A 15,658-nucleotide genomic window follows, 5' to 3' on the forward strand; every position below is an offset into this window, starting at 1 on the left:
CTGTGTTCTTCATTTATTTTGAAGACAAGCTGACTCAACGATACTACACCAGAGCCAACATTTCAAGACTGATGGATCATTTGGAACAAGAAAACCGCGAGCTGAAAGAGGAAGTGGCCAGATTAAGTGCCTTGATGGAGTCATTCATGGATTCCTAGAGCCAGTCTTCTCCGACACCTTCAACTCCTCCCCAGAGGACAGTCATCTCTAAGATTGTCTCCTCGACTGTGCCTGCGGCCCGTGCACACTTTGCTCCAACGGCCATGCCAGCCGGATTCCCATGGGGGATGCCTCCCAATTTCATGCCCGAGGGTCCTGCTCCCACCTTTGCTTCTATGCCGGCATCTAGCCCGGTCCTTGTTGTTCCTCCTCCAGTCATGCATACTCTGCCCAGAGTAGACGACACCATCTATCATTCTGAGCCTTCTGAGGGCCCAAATGTCTATGAGAAGATGGACGCTATGAACGATCAATTTCTTGAGCTTCGCAAGGAATTGAAAACTCTCAGAGGAAAGGATCTTTTCGGAAAGTCTGCTGCCGAACTCTGCTTGGTTTCTAATGTGAAGATCCCTGTGAAATTCAAGGTCCCTGGCTTTGAAAAATACAAAGGAAATACTTGCCCTCTCAGCCACCTGGTCATGTATGCCAGGAAAATGTTGACTCAGACCGACAATGACCAACTGCTCATCCACTACTTTCAGGACAGTTTGTCCGGTGCTGCTCTGCGTTGGTACATGGGTTTAGACAGTGCGAACATCCGATCCTTCAACGATCTTGGCGAGGCCTTCGTCAAGCAATACAAGTACAATATGGATATGGCTCCCGATAGGGATCAATTGAGGGCCATGTCCCAGAAGGACAAAGAAATATTCAAAGAATACGCCCAGAGGTGGCGAGAGGTAGCAGCACAGATCGTGCCCCCGCTAGAAGAGAAAGAGATGACTAAGATCTTTTTGAAGACCTTGAGTTCTTTTTATTATGAGCGGATGATTGCTAGCGCTCCTTCTGACTTCACAGAGATGGTGAATATGGGGATGCGTCTAGAAGAAGGGGTTAGGGAAGGGCGTCTGACAAGAGAAGAAGGCTATTCTGCCAAACGTTATGGGGCGTTTGCGAAAAGGAAAGAGGGAGAGGCACATGTTGTGACCTCTCATATGAAACCAAGAAGTCCCTCTGTGAGGAGGAAGACCGTGTGTCCCGCCGGTAACCAGCACCAGGTGGCTCATATAGCACATGTCTTCAGAGATAATCAGCAGTACCAGCAACATAACAACAATCAGCAACAACCACATCCGCAATATCAACAACAACAGCACCGTCCGCAACAGCAGGCCTACCGGCCTCGAAACATTAATCAAACCAGCACAAGTTACGAGAGGAAAAGGGTCACCTTCGATCCTATTCCGATGACGTATGCAGAGCTATATCCCTCTTTGATAGAGAGAAAGTTGATTACTCCGCGAGACCCACCAGCTATACCTACTAACCCCCAGTGGTGGTATAAGCCTGAATTACACTGTGTTTACTGTAACACCCCGATAAAAATAAGATAATTATTTAAATTAAGTTAATAATATATTTATTAATTTAATTTAATAATTTGAAATAATATTATTGGATTGTTATTTTATTATTGGAATATAAGTGTTGGAATCAGTAAGAAGGTCCCATTTAGTAAAAAGGGTTATTTTTCACGTGAAAAGGAGAAAGAGACAGAAAGGGCAAAAAGGCAGAGCAAGAGAAAGAAGGTCGAAGAAGGGAAAAGCTGGAAGCTAACTGATTGCCGGATTAACTCAGGTAAGGGGGGTTTATCAGCGTTTAATGGGTATTATGGGATAATATGTACTGGGTAGTGATAAACCATTGATTTACCTCTGATTGGAATGATGTATGATGAAATTGTGAAATATTCGATGAACGAAAAATTGGATTATAAATGAAGGAAATTCGTAGGAATTAGATGTAATAATGTTAGATTTTGTGAAATCGAATAGGGTATGAATTATGTTAAAGGATATGAACGGATAATGTGTAAAATTGGACTGTGGAAGGTTGAATTGGATAGATCTCGTAGCAGAGAAAGCCATAGCAGATCTGGAAGTCTGGTTTCTGGTCATACGCGTATGGCACTAGGCAATACGCGTATGAGATGGTCTGGTACGCGTATGGCACTAGGCAATACGCGTATGGATGAAGAAGATGATGATTTTAACGTAGTTTTGTCTCTGTTGGTACGCGTATGAGGATGTGGTACGCGTAGCATACGCGTATGAGGCAGGCAATACGCGTATGGGATTGGCTTAGAAATGGGCCATACGCGTATGGGACTAGGCAGTACGCGTATGGGCAGGATTGTGATTTTTCTGTGCTGTTGTTGTGCAGTTTTTGGTTGTTCAGCTGAGTAATGTGATTTAGCTGATGTACGATATATTAGGGATCATTTCCCGTCGTTTTGGGTAGTATAGGTATTAGTAGAGTGTGCTAATACTGTGGTTGTTCTTTGGCATGATCTGATATGCTTATGTGATAAAATACTGATGATGTGTGATGGTATGCATGATCTTGTGAAAGTATCAGTTATGTGTGCATTTGTGAATAGACTGTTTTATGGCTTAGAGTGTGAGCATATGTCTATTCCTGAATTGTGGTTGATGATTTAGCATTGCTAGGTGATTAGCATGCATATTGTGGCCTTTATGGTGGTAGCTAATTCCCATGGTGAGGAATTAGTGAGTTAGTCATTTTGGACTGTTGTTGATGTTTGCATGCTAGGTGAATTAGCGTGCATAGCATGGCCCTTGGGGTGGTAGCTAATTCCCATGGTGAGGAATTAGTGAGTGAGTCACTAGGTCTCAAATGAGTGGGACTAGTGGGCTTGGTAGCCGTGCCTGGATTTGGACGGTGAGGTGAACTATATGTTCACAAATAGTCGGTACCGCATGCATGGAGTCTCATTGCATAATATGTGTATGGCGTATAATATGAATGGATGTATTCCAATATTATACGTGTGTTTGTGTTGATATTGAGTATGAGCAGGAGTTGTATTTGTATTGAGTATGATATTTGAATTGATGTGCCGTTACCGAATGTGTGATGTGATTAGGGTGATTAATGTGTTAAATTACTTAACATGACATGATATTTTATAATGCTTATTATATCGATTGAGGAACTCACCCTTACAACTATTTTTCAGGTAACGAGCAGTGATTGAGTAGAAGCTAGTGCTTGGAGTCTAGTGTAGTCTCCTTAGTGGGTCATGCTCTGATAGATGTAACATCGGGATGGGATGTTTTACCTTGTTGAATAATTTTACATGTAATTGTGTTACATGTTCTGCATGGTTGATTTGATTTCTATCCGCTGCGTACTATGCAAACGTTTTATTTGATAAATAAATGAGCATGACAATCTACTTTGATGAATGGTGTGAAGTTGTTTGTGTGACACCCTTAACTGCATAATTACTCTGATTTATATGTTGCTATTTTAATTAAATATTTGGGGTATTTTAGAAGGGTGTTACATTTACCATTCTGGTGCTCCCGGCCACAATGTGGAGAATTGCTACCCTTTGAAGACCAAGGTTCAAGACCTTGTGAGGTGTGGCATTCTGTGTTTCGAGGATGTAAGTCCTAACGTGAAGAAGAACCCATTGCCCGAGCATGGGAAATCTGTCAACATGGTCCAGGGCTGCCCTGGCAAGTACAAAGTCAAATACGTCAGTCATATTCGACAATCTCTGGTCGAGATGCATCGATTTCTATGTGATTATAGTCATTATGAGCATGACCATGATAGATGCCGAATCTGTTCTGTTAATCAAAGAGGTTGCCGCCAGGTGCGCAAAGATGTGCAAGAAATACTGGATGAAGGAGTTATTGAGATCCTTCAAAACAGAAATGTTGGCGAAGATGCTGATGAGGTTAATGTAATTTCTCTAGTGTTCCGGATCCCCGAGCCTGTTATCATCAAGTATGATGGTAGCAAGCAGAAGGTTTCTCCCGCGTTAACCATTAAGCCGGCCGGACCAGTACCATACTCTTCTGAAAAGGCGGTCCGCTATCGCTACAATGTTGTAGCAGTGGAAAATGGGAAAGAGGTGTCCTTGCCATCTTCATCTGTTGTTAACATTGCGGATGTTAGCGGTCTGACCCGCAGCGGTCGTGTATTTTCAGCACCGTCAAAGCCTCAAGCTAATGCTGATTTTGTTGAGCGCCATATTGGGAATGCTGTGAGTACTCTGAATCCGGCACTTGTTGCTAAGCCCTCCTCTACGTTGAGAACTCCTGCTTCTGTTGGCCCAAGCGGCAATACAAAAGAAGACTGCGATGAGATGTTGTGGCTCATCAAGAGAAGCGAGTACAATGTTGTAGACCAGCTTCTACAAACGCCATCCAAAATATCTGTGTTATCATTGCTTTTGAATTCAGAACCATACCGAGAAGCTCTGCAGAAGGTTTTGGATGTGGCGTATGTGGATCACGATGTCACGATAGAACAATTCGATAGCATTGTTGCAAACATTACTGCTTGTAATAACTTGAGTTTTTGTGACTCTGATCTCCCCGAGGAGGGAAAAGACCACAACTTGGCATTGCATATATCTATGGGTTGCAAGGAAGACGCCATGTCCAATGTGCTGGTGGACATTGGGTCATCATTGAATGTATTGCCAAAAACCACTCTTACGAAGTTGTCATATCAAGGGCCTCCCATGAGGCAGAGTGGAGTAGTTATGAAGGCTCTCGATGGGTCTCGCAAAGCTGTGATTGGTGAGGTTGATCTCCCAGTCAAAATCGGACCAAGTGATTTCCAGATTACCTTCCAGGTTATGGATATTCACCCATCGTATAGCTGTCTCCTAGGCAGACCATGGATTCACGAGGCAAGCGCCATGACATCCACCCTACACCAGAAATTGAAATTTGTAAAGAATAAGAAGCTAGTGGTGGTAGGGGGAGAAAGGGCTCTCCTGGTTAGCCATTTGTCTTCCTTCTCATATATAGATGCTGAGGATGAAGTTGGAACTCCTTTCCAAGCTTTATCCATTGCCGAACCTATTGAGAAGAGAACTCCTTCATTTGCTTCCTACAAAGATGCAAAGTTGGCCATTAAGCATGGTGCAACTGCTGGATTAGGGAAAATGATTGAGCTGGAAGACAACAAGTCCCGGGCTGGCATAGGTTATTCATCTGGGGTTTCTAATACGCAAGGGTTGTTCAAGAGTGGAGGTTTCATCCACACTGGTCGAGACGAGGAGGCTACTGCCATCTTGGAAGAGGACGAAGAGGATTCTGGCAACTTCGTCATCCCTGGGGGAATCTGCAATAATTGGGTCGCTGTGGATATTCCAACAGTTATCCATAAGTCAAAGAAATGTTCATTGTGTTTAAAAAACCCTCCTCCCATGCCAAAAGGAGGAGTGATGACATTGTTGGCGCATAAATACAATGATATTTTCATTCAATAGATTCATGTTAAATGTTTGTTTTTCCAATTATTTTCCCTTTTCACTTTTGCATGAAATTGGTGATCACATAAAACCCTAAAAATAGAATAAAATCAATCTTTTCATCGGCATAATGATATTCCTTGTTTGAATTCTAAAGCTTTTCATATCCAAAATCATTATGCAGGTTGATTAAACCCATTGAACATAATGACCCAGCACCATCTCCCAACATTGAATTCCCTGTATTTGAGGCGGAAGAAGATGATATTGAAGAGATTCCTGACGAGATTACCCGTCTACTTGAGCATGAAGAGAAAATCATTCATCCACATCTTGAGAATCTGGAAACAGTCAACTTGGGGTCTGAGGATTGTGTGCGAGAAGTGAAGATTGGGGCACTCCTGGAAGAGTCTGTTAAGAAAGGGTTGATTGAGTTGCTACGAGAATACGTCGATGTCTTTGCCTGGTCATACGAAGACATGCCTGGTCTAGATACAGATATTGTGCAACATTTCCTACCTTTGAAACCTGAGTACGTGCCTGTGAAGCAGAAACTCAGAAGAACTCATCCTGACATGGCAGTAAAGATCAAAGAGGAAGTTCAGAAGCAAATTGATGCGGGGTTTCTGGTGACTTCTACATATCCTCAGTGGGTGGCCAATATTGTGCCCGTGCCTAAGAAATACGGAAAAGTCCGAATGTGTGTGGACTATAGAGACTTGAATAAAGCTAGTCCGAAAGATGATTTTCCTCTACCACATATTGATATGTTGGTAGACAATACAGCTAAATTCAATGTCTTTTCATTTATGGACGGATTTTCCGGATATAATCAGATCAAGATGGCACCCGAGGATATGGAGAAGACAACATTCATCACACCTTAGGGAACATTCTGTTATCGAGTGATGCCCTTTGGTTTGAAGAACGCCGGAGCCACGTATCAACGAGCTATGACCACCTTGTTTCATGATATGATGCACAAGGAGATTGAGGTATATGTTGATGATATGATTGCTAAGTCAAGAACGGAAGTTGAACATGTAGAGCACTTGTTGAAGCTTTTTCAGCATTTGAGGAAGTATAAGCTCCGTTTGAATCCCAACAAGTGTACATTTGGAGTCCGTTCCGGCAAGTTATTGGGCTTTATTGTTAGTGAAAGAGGTATTGAGGTTGATCCTGCGAAGGCAAAGCAATACAAGAGATGCCTGCGCCCAAAACTGAGAAGCAAGTCCGAGGTTTTCTTGGCCGCTTGAATTATATTTCCAGATTCATATCCCACATGACTGCCACATGTGCGCCGATATTCAAGCTCCTCCGGAAAGATCAGTCCCATGATTGGACCGAGGATTGCCAGAAAGCTTTCGATAATATTAAAGAGTATTTGTCTGAGCCTCCGATCCTGTCTCCGCCCGTGGAAGGAAGACCATTGATCATGTATTTGACTGTTCTTGAAGACTTAATGGGTTGTGTCCTTGGTCAGCAAGACGAATCAGGAAAGAAAGAATATGCTATTTACTACTTAAGCAAGAAGTTCATCGATTGTGAGTCTCGATACTCAATGCTTGAGAAGACATGTTGTGCTTTGGCTTGGGCTGCTAAGCGCTTACGCCAGTATATGTTGAACCATACAACTTGGTTGATATCCAGAATGGATCCAATCAAGTATATCTTCGAAAATCCTGCTTTAACAGGGAGAATTGCCCGTTGGCAAATGTTGTTATCTGAGTATGATATTGAGTATCGAGCTCAGAAGGCTATTAAAGGTAGCATCTTGGCTGACCACTTGGCACATCAGCCGATTGAGGATTATCAGTCAGTTCAGTATGACTTCCCAGATGAGGAAATTCTGTATTTGAAGATGAAAGATTACGATGAGCCTACGCTCGATGAAGGGCCAGAGCCTGGTTCCAGATGGAGTATGTTGTTTGATGGCGCTGTAAATCAATATGGAAATGGTATTGGGGCAGTGATTATTACTCCTCAGGGCACACATATTCCTTTTATAGCAAGGCTAACTTTCAAATGCATGAATAATATGGCTGAGTATGAGGCCTGTATTATGGGATTAGAGGAGTGCATTGATCTTAGGATCAAGCATCTTGATGTTTACGGTGATTCGGCCCTCGTTGTTAATCAGATTAAGGGTGAATGGGAAACGAACCAGCCAGGCCTCATCCATATAGGGATTATGCGAGGAGGATTTCAACGTTCTTTACTAAGGTTGACTTCCATCATATTCCTCGAGATAAGAATCAGATGGCAGATGCTCTTGCTACACTTGCTTCAATGATTGTGGTAAAACTTTGGAATGAAGTTCCCAATATCACTGTGATGCACTTGGACAGACCAACCCATGTATTTGCAGTAGAAGAGGTGGAGGATGATAAGCCATGGTATTATGACATCAAGTGTTTCCTTCAGAGCCAATCTTACCCGCCTGGGGCATCTGTGAAAGACAGGAAAGCTCTGAGGAGATTATCAGGAAGTTTCTACCTCAAGGGCGATGTGCTTTATAAGAGAAATTTTGACATGGTGCTGCTCAGATGCGTGGATAGACACGAGGCAGACCTGTTGATGACTGAGGTCCATGAGGGTTCATTTGGTACTCATTCTAATGGACATGCCATGGCTAGAAAGATATTGAGAGCATGCTACTATTGGCTGACAATGGAGTCTGACTGCTGCAAATATGTGAAGAAATGCCATAAGTGTCAGATTTATGCGGATAAGATTCATATTCCCCCAACACTTTTGAATGTGATTTCATCACCATGGCCTTTCTCCATGTGGGGAATTGACATGATTGGCATGATAGAGCCAAAAGCGTCCAATGGACACAGATTTATTCTCGTAGCAATTGATTACTTCACCAAGTGGGTTGAAGCGGCATCATATGAAATGTGACCAGGCAGGTGGTCGTGAAGTTTATCAAGAATCAACTCATATGCCGATATGGTGTGCCAGATAAGATCATTATTGATAATGGATCTAATCTGAACAACAACATGATGAAAGAACTGTGTAGTGAGTTCAAGATTGCACATCATAACTCTTCTCCCTATAGACCCAAGATGAATGGGGTTGTTGAAGCTGCTAATAAGAATATCAATAAGATTATCCAGAAGATGGTTGTCATGTACAAAGATTGGCATGAGATGCTTCCATTTGCTTTACACGGATATCGTACATCTGTCCATACTTCAACAGGGGCAACCCCTTTCTCTCTTGTTTATGGCATGGAGGCTTTACTCCCAGTAGAGGTGGAGATCCCATCAATGAGATTCTTGATGGAAGCCAAGTTGACTGATGCTGAATGGGTTTAGAGTCGTTATGACCAGCTGAATTTGATAGAAGAAAAGAGATTGACGGCCATGTGCCATGGTCAATTATATCAGCAAAGGATGAAGAAAGCTTTTGATAAGAAGGTAAAGCCTCGTGCTTTCCGAGAAGGTGACCTTGTGCTCAAGAAAGTCTTGTCTTTCGCGCCCGATTCCAGGGGCAAGTGGACTCCAAACTATGAAGGTTCATATGTTGTTAAGAGAGCCTTTTCAGGTGGTGCTTTGATACTTACAACTATGGATGGGGAGGATTTCACTCGTCCTGTAAATTCAGATGCAGTCAAGAAATACTTCGCCTAAAATAAAAACAGAAAAGCTCGCTAAGTTGAAAACTCGAAAGGGCGGCTTAGGCAAAAATGAGCGTCTCGGTGGATTGAAAACCCGAAAGGGCGGTCCAGGAAAAAGTTAGAGACATAAAAAAAATGAATAAATGTATCCCGCTAGATTGAGTACCTCATCCTGGGGCAATCTAGGCAAAAATTAGGGATTTGGCAATTAACTGCATCCTGACAAGGCTTTGTTCTACAACTGTCATCCGTCAGAAATTCTTGCTCATTTGTCATCAACCAAAGCTTCAAATACATCGGATTCAGAATTGGTGGAGAAATCATCATTATGTTCAATGTAGCCCTTTTCCAATATATATCACCAATTTCAAATTTGTAAAGATCTATGGAGTCTTTCCATTAGCAGACTACCATTCCATCAAATAAATTTGAGCCTTTATCCAATTATTTGCACTCTTATTTATTTCTATCCAACAAATGTTTTACATGTTTTAATTGAAAAAATATCATTGTTTTGAATAATCGAATTTTTCATAACTAGTTTTTAAACAAAGTGAACATTCACAATGACATAAGGATACCTAAGAGATCTTCAGTGCTCTCCTAAGGATGGTATGATCCCCAACAGGGTAAGACATTTGTTCATATTCCTGGCATGTTTGTATCCCCTTCCTACCGGAGCCTTTTTGGTTTTTTATACCAAGTGGAGTGTGTGGTAAGATATTCACCCCTCTTTCCTCCTTAGCAGGTGTGATCTTTGGTAGTACGGTATTTGGCGGTGACCTTGGAAGCTTCCTATTTGGTGGTTGATCCCCAGAATTCCTTTATTTCCTCGGATAAATTCCCCAGTAGAGTTGCTCATGCGGCAGATTTTATCTGTGTAATAACTCCTGTCCCCAGCTGGAATGACTGATGTTCATCCCCCTGCAGAGATCTTTGCTTCCTGGTATCTCTTGCCCTCATCAGATTGGATACTCTCCGGTGAACCTGGTTTTCTCTCTTGAGATGTAGTACCGGATGTTTGTGTACTTATTCTTTGGAGCTGTTTGTGTTAGAAATGTCTGTTTGTCAGCATTCATCATACATAAACCACGCATGTGTGCATATATTTTCAAACATGCAGATATTCATGATTACATTCTTTGCCATATATCTTTGTTTGTTATCCCCTGCTAGTTGGTAATACATTTCCCAAGCAGATGTCGGTGTCTGATCCCTCAATATAGAGTCGGCCCCTTAAGAAGAAAGTGTTTATCTTTCTTTCCATATTCCCCACTGAGTTATATCCTCGTGGACGATGGTTGTTTCTGTTTCTGTTTCTTCCCAACACATATATTGGGATGGGTTTCCCTATTGAGTTATATCCTCACTAGGACGAGTCTTGATTCAGTTTGCCTCTTTAGTTTGATCCTATATTGGTTTCCTGCACTCCCCTGTGGTATAAATGAATAATTGCTCAGTAATTAGTAATCATTCATCTTATCCCCGGCGTAGTCTGTGGTTTTCTACCCTTATACCGGTAGTTGTAAACCCTTTTTTTCCCCTTGCAGAGTTAACCTTTTGTTCATCCTAATCGATGACGGTTACTCTTCCATGGTTTTTCTACCCAGTATCCGGTAGATGTAATCCCCTCCTTGACGGTTATCATTATCCAATATTCGGTGTTGATATTCCCTCATTCTCTTGGATAATTACTCTGATTAGACAGTTTATCCCCAGCAACTCATCTTTCATATACCGGTTGCCGGTAATGTTTGTTGCTCCCCTTGAATAGTCATCATTATATACCTAGTTTCGGTATCCCGATGCCTTTCTTTATCGATCGATTCATCCTTTATTAACCCAGTAACCGGTTGTGGATAATCTTCCATGCGAGTATATTATCTATGTTCTGACGGTAATAGATAATATATCTCATGCACTCTTTGGTTGAAGTCTTTTGTTCTTCCCCAGTTGAGTAAGATTCGTATCCCTTTTTGGAATCGAATGTCCATCCCATAATCGAGTTTGCTTTTAGCCCTCTTTTGGATGATGAGTGTCTTGGGAATATTCCCCAATTCACGCTTTGGTTGGTCACCTATTATATGCCCAGTAACCGGCATCCCTGGTGTTCCTTCCTTCTGCTCCCTATTATGACTTTTTTGTCCCCTGTGGAGTCAGAATCCCTGATTTGAAATATACCTTTTAGGTCTTCCTCAGACGTTTTGGATGTTTGATATCTCTCACCCTTATACCGGTCTTAGATATTCATTCTCCCGGAGCATGTTTTTCCCTCATCCTTATGCCGGTGGGATCACATGATCTCTTTTTGAGCTTATTACCCAGTAACCGGTAATACCTCATTTGTTATTTCCTCAGCTGAGTCCTTAGTGGACATCCCCACCTGAGTCCGGATTTTTATCCGAAGTATCCGTTACGGATAACTTTGCTGCATTCGCATATTCCCCAATACGTTCATCTTCGAGTCAGCTCAAGTCTTTCCATTGATTTATTTCATGGATTCTCTCTGTGTCTCTCAGCAAGTTTCAAGTCGTGATCTGCTCACGCGTTTTCATCCCTTTACTCCCCGGTAGAGTCTATGTCCCATAGAATGAATTATTCATAGGAATTGTCGATTTCCTCCTGATCTTTGCCTTTGTGGACGCATATCCCCATAGAGTTTTACCATTTACATGCATATATCTGCATCATGAGGTCTCTTAGGGACCAGATATCGTCTCTTTGTTATTATTTAAGCCCATTCTATCGCATCGAGGCGAAGATTTTAACCTTCACTTCTCCGGCTAGAATGACCTTAAATAGGGGCATCTGTAAGACCCCAATTTTGGCCCTAAGATCCCTCATGGCATCATAACATTGCATTTGCAAAGCCTCAAGGATCATAAGTATCTTGATTCCCTTTGCCTTTGGGTGGGACCTCTTGTGAGTTGTTTGAAGATCACTGTAGCACCTCAAATTTGCACCTATCATTATACATACCATTTCATATTAGGTCATAGCATATCATGATCCATTGCATAGCATTGCATTGCCTCTTTTGCCTCAAGTGCAAGCAATCAAGAATTAGGTCAAACTAATCTCCTGATCAGTCAACCAAGCAAGCAAAGGAATTTCTCATTGAATCAAGGCCTTGGGGTTTGTCCAACAAGTTCACATGGCTTGGAGGTCTATTTGAAGTATTTTGGTCAAGGGTTGAAGACTTGGAGATCATCAGTTCATACACAGATAGTCAAAAGCCCTAAAAAAGTCAACTGTCAGTCAAAGCAGTGGATGGTGGTCATTCTTGTGGAATTGGGGCACCATGATCAAGAATCAAGAGTTCATACAACTTGGGACATCATTTGAAGTCAAGTTCTCAAAGAATTAGGGTTTGGAAGTCATCAGTCAATGCACAATCAGTCAGAAACCCTAAAAGTCAACTGTTGGTCAACTGTCCATTTAATCAGTGATTTGATGATTGGAATTGGTTTGTGAGAGTTCATTCATGTCCAAATAGTCATCATATATCATGCCAAACACCATCATGGAAGAATTTGAAGCCAGATCAGAAATTTCCCAAAATAGAAACTGGGCCTGTAACTGAAACCTGCCATAAATGGAAAGTCTTGATCCTCAAACTTACATCTTGATACAAGCCTCAAATGAATTTTTGCCCAACATGAAAGTTGAAGATCTTGTTCTCCCATTTCCAAAAAGTCCTAGAACTCTCAATTCCCATGTGTGGTTGGCAAGTTATGATCGAATCGATTTCAGAAAATCTTGAACTTCAAAGGGCCATATCTCCCAAACCGTTTGGCCAATTTTGGTGGGGTTTTTTCCTACAAGTCACATTTGATCCCCTCTTTCCAAAAATATAAATTTCATGAGCCAAAACTTCACCAATCAAAATGGCATTTTTTGACCTATTTCATTTAAATGCAAGTTTGACCAAGAGTTGACTTTTTGATATAAACATTTTTCTAACATTTGGCCAATTGGAACAACTCAGGAATGTCATTTAGAATGTGTTTGCAAGCTCATTTTATGCATTACATGAGGCCATTGCTTGGTTGCTTGAATTGTAAGAAAAGTACAATTTCACCATACTACTCCATGCTATCCACCATGCCTTGCCTTGTACTATAGAAACAGAAGTCTAAACCATCATTTTCTGTCATTTTGAAGCCTCATTAGCAGCTCATAACCAACAGAAAGGAGGCCACACTAATTTGCTTGAAATTGGGCAAAAAGGACAAATGCAATACAACCATACCTCCATGCCATGACTTGTACTGTCCAACAGCAGACCTAGCAGCATGGTGCAGCATATTTTTCTGTCATTTTGGGATACACAAGGCTGCAGAATACCACAGAACTTCATGGTGCAAAGACTCCACCTTGGCACTGTTGGGAGGAACTGTCAAAATTTCCAAGGTTGCAAGATATTGCTTTGTACAAAAAGCAACTCCTAACAGCAGAGGACAGTCCATATTTTTTCTGTCATGTTAAACATCCAATGGCCACAAACCAAGACTTTTTTTAAAAAAAAAAAAAAAGAAACTGACTTGGCTGTTTTGGGAATTCAAGATTTGCTGTCAAGAACTGTCAAGAGAAAAAGGGCAAAGCACACAAACAAAACACTAATGGCAACCACAAGAATCCTCACTCTCTCTCACTTGGCATTGGCTTCCTCCTCAAAAAAAAGCAACTTCCAACAGAAATTTCTTAACCTCATTTTCCTGTCATGAGGAATGAAGAGCAGCCACAAAACAGCATAAACAGCTTCTAAAAAACTGCATACTGCACTCTCCCAAAACCTGGCCTTGTTATTTGCATTAAAGATTTCCTGTCAAAAAACACAATAGAACCAAAACACTACAAAAACCAAAAACAACTGCTAACAGCAGCCTTGTTCACCATTTCACCCTTTGGAACCTGCATTCCTCACAACATCCTGCAGCAAGAAAACCTTTGCTCTCCCACCACAAAACAACACCAAGAAAGCATGGCACAAGAAAAAACAGCAGGTCCTCTTCATCACATTTTCTGTCATCTAACAAACCTTGCCAACATAACCAACAAACACCAACCAACATAAGAAAACTCATCCCAAAACTGCATTTCCTGTAGCCCTACCACAATCAACTTCACACTTTTTTCAAGCTTCATTTGGTGTGCATTTCAAAGTCTGTCCCTAAACTCAAAGAGCTTAGGCCTTGGTTGCTTTTCACCTTTTGTTCATCATGCTGAACTATTAACTGAACACAATCCAAGCGTCCTTTTTGAACCAATAGCAGACCAAAAACACCACCTTCATTCATGCTCAAAAACCACTTTGGCCATTGCAAAACAAGAAAAAGAAACAGTAGATGATATAATCATTTTTCTGTCATGAAAAGCTGCTAGCAACAGACCAACAAAAAGCCTCATTCACCTTGCCTTGATTTTTTCTGAAAAGGCTGTCAAAAAGAAAAAACTCCAAACCACAAAACAGCAGATTTTGAAACTTCATTTTTCCTGTCATGGAAGAGTAGCAGCAGACCAACCTGTGAGCTTTCACTCCCTCAAGCTTCACCTTGCTTTTTGCATTTTTTAAAACCCTGTCCAAAAACCTCAGCAGAACTGAGCTTGGCCATGGATTTGCTTCACTCAAGGCAGCAGATATCACAATCATTCTTGGTCATATTGCAAACATGAGAACCAACTGAAAAAACCATTGCATTTCATTCTCTCAAAAGATCACTTTTGGCCCTTTTGCATTTTTCTGTCCAATTTCCAAAGCACCCTAGCCCTGGCCCTGCTTTAAACAAGAACATCAAAAAACCACTTTTCTGTCATGTAGAGGACAGTAGCAGCCAAAGGCCATTGTTCACACTCTCTCAGATCTCATCCTGGCTTTGCATTTTGCTGTTTAGCTGTCCACAATTCAAAAGTTACAAGACATGGCCTTGTACCAAAAGCTAGATCCAACAGCAGACCTTTATCATTTTTTTTCTCTGTCAAAAAAACAATCCTAAGAGCAGACACAAAAACCACCTTTGACAGCCAAGAAACAAAAGGGATTTCACTCACTCATCCTGAAAAAAAAACCTGCATTTTTGACCTTTGGCTTTGACACAATCCCAACTGCATTTCCTGCCACAAAAAACCAGTAACCTACACAAACCAACAAGGCCTTGGCCCATTCACTCACTCTCCAAAAGACTGCACTTTTGCATCTACCAAATGATTCCCAAATTCACAAAATGAACTAACCCTGGCCCTGCTTCAAAGAAGAACATCAAAAAAACTGCATTGTTCCTATCATAAAACCAACAACAGCACTTCATTTTTTGATGTTGATTCTCAAACCTGCACACACCTTGCTACTTGCATTACATCTCTAACTCCCAATAGACCAACCTTTTGCCTTGCTAACATGGCATGAAATCTGCCATAGACCAACTGTGCCATGCTTCTAACAGCAAATTGAAAAACACCATCTCCTGTCATGAAAAATAGCACCAAAACCTTACCAACACAAACCAACTGCCAGCAGCATACACTCTCTCCAACTTGACCTGGCTATTGGCACTTGCATTTTCCAAAACCTG

Source organism: Lathyrus oleraceus, chromosome 4 (assembly GCF_024323335.1).
Source record: "Lathyrus oleraceus cultivar Zhongwan6 chromosome 4, CAAS_Psat_ZW6_1.0, whole genome shotgun sequence".
In the NCBI taxonomy this organism is placed as follows: domain Eukaryota; kingdom Viridiplantae; phylum Streptophyta; class Magnoliopsida; order Fabales; family Fabaceae; genus Lathyrus; species Lathyrus oleraceus.